This window comes from Psammomys obesus, unplaced genomic scaffold (assembly GCF_907164565.1).
Source record: "Psammomys obesus unplaced genomic scaffold, mPsaObe1.curated_primary_1811, whole genome shotgun sequence".
NCBI lineage: Eukaryota > Metazoa > Chordata > Mammalia > Rodentia > Muridae > Psammomys > Psammomys obesus.
This window is the reverse complement of record NW_026596034.1, coordinates 1,469,483-1,475,114: the sequence shown is the minus strand read 5'-3', so window position 1 is coordinate 1,475,114 and position 5,632 is coordinate 1,469,483.

Below are 5,632 nucleotides of genomic sequence, written 5' to 3'. Positions count from 1 at the left end.
CAGGAGGCTGAATGTCCAGACCAGCCCAGGCTACCCAGAAACCCTGTCTCAGAAAAGGGGGGGGCAATAATAAACTAAATAATTCAACCCTATACTGGAGCCTAAAGTGACCACTGCGGCATGGGACACTACTCTGCTGGCCACTGTCCCATCATTTCTTTCAATGTCAATTTCAGCTTCTCCCTTCTGACCCTGAGCTCGCTGTGGGCTCTTAGGGAGAAGATGGCATTGAATTAACCCATCTTACATGGAAGGAGGGTGGCACCTGCCCAGGAGGACATCTTTGGGCACCTCTGCAGGTTCTTGCATCTTAGGGGGGAAATGACATCACAAGAGATAAAGTCAGCATGGGGGGAGGTGTCTCCCTGAAGCCAGGAGATGGGGTGTTGGAGAGAGAAGGTGTTTGAGGCTACGTAATGAGAGTGGGGGTGGCTTGTAGCAGCTAAGCATGCCTGAAGTGTCTGCAAGAGACGGGAGATCTCTCTAGAAATTCCATGCATGGGACATAAGGAGGCCGTGGGAAGCCGCCAGGCCTGAACCAGATGGGCCTGCTGGTGGGGGTTATTCAGACATGCCTTTGGCCTTGAGAAAGGAGCAGGGGGTGCAGAGAGAAGGGCTGTGCTGGCTGTTTCTGCTGCCCCCAAACTTCTGTGTTTGGCTTCTTCTTGGGGCAAGTCTTAGGGACACCCTTTATCTCTGCCCCCAACAAAGAGAGGAGATTGTGGGCCAGTCCCACTTGGCCTAGCCCAGGATCCTGAAAGGCATGTGCATGAGGTGGTCAGCATGCAGAGAGACTCAAAGGAGAGAAAGACTGACAGGCAAAAAAGAGAAAAAGAGAGAGAGAGAGAGAGGAGAGAGTCAGAGAATGAAAAGAGAGAGATAAAGGAGAAAGAGATAAAGGCAGAGATAAAAACAGAGGAGGGGAATAGAGAGATGAGACAGAGAGATTTAGACCTATTCTCTCCCAAACTCCAAAGTAGCCCAGGCCAGCCTCTGCTGGGGTGCACAGATCAGGTGGAGCCCGTGGAGCCACGGAGCCTGGGCCGGGGACTCTCAGCCAGCACAGCGACCGGATCCTTGAGGGATCCTTAAACCTCAGCTGCCTTGCCGGGATGCCCTGTGAGGCCTGCGAGCAAAGGGAGCGAAGGGCTGAGAAAGGACCGGCTGTCTTCCCAGCTTAGACCAGTAACTCTCACAGCTCAGTCACGGGTCCCGGCTAGTGGCAAAGACGTTGGTAGCCAGGGGCTACAGACCCAGAGCAGAGGGTGGTTACAGAAAAAAGGGATTTTGGAACTGGGGGTGTGACTGAACGGCAGGGCAGAGCGCTTCCTAGCATGTGTAGTCCTGGGTACCTCCTTCCCCCACACACAAAAAATTATTTTAAAGAGAGAAGTTAAGTCTATCCACTTACACATACTTTAAAAGAACCTCTCCAGAGGAAAATGTGTTAGGGAGGTTTTGTTTGTTTTTCTGTTTTGTTTGGCAGAGAATCAAGTAAAATTTGGAAGCCAACTCAAAAGAAAAATTATTCACAGAAAGGACTGGAGACCTTTTACAATAGACCTCCTCACCCGACCGCTGTGCACCGCGCTCTGCGGAGCTCTGCTCACCTGCATCGATCTAGTGGGCGCGGCGGCCGGTCCTCTGCGAGTCCTGCGGGCCCCAGCTGCTCAGCACCCAGGCTTCCGAGCAGCGAGCGGGGCACCGATCCATGGAGGGGCGTAAAAGAGCAGGTGGGCCGCCGAGAGTTGCGCTCCCAAGCCGGTGCTGAACTGGGCAGCCGCGGAGCGAAGGAGGGGCAGCTTCGCGGGAGCGAGCGGGAAGGTCGGACAGGCGAGCCCTCCGCTCAGCCGCGGCCAAGCGCCTCACACCATCCGGGAGTGGGAGCAAGCTTCTCCCGTTGCTCCTTGCAGGGAATCGGATTGTTCTTGGTTTTCTGTGACTCTTAACTCGGCGCCTTAGCGCAGCGACTCGCGGTGCACAGCAACGCGCTCAGGGAGGGCGAGCGCGGACAAGCAGAGCAGGGGTGGGCGCTCAAGGACCCGCTCTGTTTCCCCTGTTCCTGGCGCGGCAGCGGGAAGGCAGGCGGCTGCTCAGAATTCAGCCACGTCCCCTTTACCGATGGCGACCTAAATTATTCATGCTCTTAGAGAAATAATATTTAGGGTGCAGCTGCTAACCCATGCCCTGGAAACAGGTTTTCTCTCCCTGGACTTCCCCAGGGCGACATTATCGCAGCACGACTCCTCTGCACAGGGCGGAGGGCTGCAGGCTTCACACTGGGCTGCAGCCGAGAAGTCAGACCAAGGAGTCTAACCTTCTTGTTCTTGTTCGTCTTGTTCTTGTTCTTCTTTTTCTTCTTCTTGTTCCTGTTGTTGCTCCTCCTCCTCGTCCTCCTCCTCCCCGTCCTCCTCGTCCTCATCCTCCTCCTCTTCTATGCTTTGAAAATGCTGGGCAAGTGATCTACCGCACCCCAACCAATGCACCCTATGACTTGATTTACTCACTGACTGACGATCGATCAATTGATTGATTGATTGATTGATTGAGACAGTCTCACTACATAGCCCTCGCTGTGCTGGGTCTCACTATGTAGACTAGACTGGTTCTGAACTCACAAAGACCTACCTGCCTCTATCTCCCCAGTACAGAGATTAAAGGTTTGTACCACTACGGCCAGATCCTACTTACTGTAAATATTTGAGGCAGGGTCTTGCTATGCAGCCCAGGCTAGTCTAGAACTCCACAACCTGCCTCAGTTTCCCTAGTGCTGCGATCACAGATATGCACCGCCACACTGCACCCCTGTGCTTCTGTTTAAAGATGATAGCCTTGTATTTTCAGCTAGGGGCCAGCAGGATGTCTCAGCAGGTGAAGGCGCCTGCCCCCAAGCCTGACAACCTGCGTTTAACCCCTGAGACCTCCATGGTGAATCTGTGACTGTATTTAATAGGATCACCCCAACCTCCACTCCAGAAAAATGTTCTGATTCCACACATGCAGCCACATTTATGAGCACACACACAAGCAAGGGCTGCACACACACACACACACACACACACACACACTCACACATACACACACAATTTTTAAGCAAACATGACTCTGCAGTTAAGAGCAAACACTGCTCTCACCTAGGACCAGAGTTCATTTCCCAGCACCACATCAGGTGCCTTACAACCTCTGTTAACTGTGGCTACAGAGGACCTGACATCCTCTTTTGGCCTCTGAGGGCACCTGCCCTTATTGGCATACCCATACACACACACACACACACACACACACACACACACACACACACACATACATATTTAAAAAAATAAAAATAACCCCTTTTAAAAAATCTCCCCCACACAAGGGAAGACAGGATCAAACAACAAAGGCACAGCTCGCTGAAGGTGCTGGGAACACCACACAACAGGACTGTTGTGCTCTTTGTTTCACACGCCTGTAATCCCAGCACCAGGGAGGCAAAGGCAGGAGGCTCTCTGAGTTCAAAGCCAGCCTGATCTACAGAGAGAGTTCCAGGACAGCCAGGGTTACGCTGTCTCAAAACAAAATAAACAAACAAACAAAAACAACAGCAAAAGCAATTTTCTATTTTGAGGCCTCACGATGGCTCGTCAGGGAAAGAAGAGCTCGCTGACAAGCCTTCAATCCCGAGTTTGGTCCCCGTCACCCTATGGTGGAAGGAGAGAAGCCTTCTGACAGCTCCAGAGGAGTGACTCCTGAGGCTGTCCTCTGCCCTGCACGCTCACACCACAGCATGTACACGCTTACATACACACACTAAAAACCCTTACCAATGACAAAACAGTGTTTCTATCTGAAGGCCTGTGGGGATCTGTGGAGAGAAGAACACGGCCCAGGCTGGTGGGTTCCGGCCAACTGCTGGGGGAGTGGAGAGGGACCTCCCGGGTCTGGGCCCAGCCCTGACTCAGCAGCAAAGTGAGAAAGTGGGTGAGGAGGCTGAGGCAGAGTAGCCTCTTCACCTCGCTCTCTTCTGCCCCGTGGATGTTCTGTGAATGAACGGGCATGGCTGTGTACCAAGCAGTGTGTGTGTGTGTGTGTGTGTGTGTGTGTGTGTGTGCAGAAGTGTGTACATTGTACATATATGCATGCATACTCCTGGAGTTTTTCCTTGAGTGATTGTCAACCTCTTTTGAAAAAGCTTCTCTCATTGGCCTGGAGCTCACTGATTAGACCATGCTCTCTGGCCCCAGTGAACCCTAAGGATCCACCCGTCTCCACCTCTCCAGACCAGGGATGACAGGCTGTGGCTCCTCTCACCCAGCCCCACCCCCACCCAGCTTTTATGTGGGTTCTGGGGTACCCAGGCTTGCATAGCAAGAACTTTGTCAACTGGTGTACCTGCAGCCCAAAACTTTATTTCTAAAAATGAGCTAGTTCTGCATCTGACCCTGGACTGTAGTTTGCTGACCTCCGGGGTACGCAGACATTTACAGCCAGGACGAGTTTTCATGAGTCACAGACTGCGTTACCTTGAACAAGTCCCTCAACCCTGTGTCACCTCCTGTTCAAAAGTGGGCTGAGACTAGAGCAGGATTGTTTTGACTGTGAAGTCAGACGCGGCTGCTGGAGGCACCATGAGCTGGAAAAGGCCACCCAACACAAGATGTTATCACAGTTAGGCAGGGAGCCCCGGGGCTGCGCAATTAACGTCGTCGAGCTTTCCGATTTCATGCTGTGTGACTCTGTGAGTCATTCTGTGAACATAAATAGCCATCCCAGCTTCCTTAAAAGTCCTTTGGAAATGTCAAAAAGCTCTGATTTCCCTTTGTGCGAACGAGACCATCCTGAGTCAGCTTGCTTCTAACTCGTGTGGCTTTTAGGTTGAACAATTACTCCCAATTACTCAGTCCTTCCTGTTGACAGAGCCTCGCTTGGTCTTCAGGGTGATGACACGTGCTCTGTCACCCCTTGGACTCGGACTCAGCCATATGACTTGCTTTAGTTGGTGGCACATGGCCAGCCTGAGCTGGGCAGATATGGCCTGTCCTCCTGTGCTTACCCTGAGAAAAAAAATGTTCCCAGAAGAACAAAAAACACCTGAGCAGCCACACAGCAGAGCCCCACTCCAGCTGGGTGTATGCCAAGCAACCCACATGGTCTCACTGTGACGCCTAGGCTAGTCTTGAACTGCTGACTCCCCCGGTCTCTGCCTGCCGGGTATCTGATGGTACCCACCTCAAGTCATTGCATCTGGAAACAAGGCCATAATGACTCATTGCAGGTGTCAGCTTGACTGGCCTAATAAATACCGTGTAGTTGGCAAGACGTAGTTGCTAGGTGTGTCTGTGAAGGGGTTTTCAGAAGTGTAGTGTGTCTCAGGTGGGGTGCTGAGTTTCACGGCCTTGTTTGGGTCATTCAAAGTCATCAGGAGACAGCATGTGCTCTGCAGATTTCGGAGTTTTATTCAGAGAACATTTGAGGGTCATGAACAAACATAAGGCTGCTTGACTAATCAGTGTCATTGCCACTACCTTTATCACTGTCCCCATCACCACTGCCACCATCATCACCACGGTCCCCATCATCACCACTGCCACCATCATCACCACGGTCACCATCATCATCACGGTCACCATCATCACCACTGCCCACCATCATC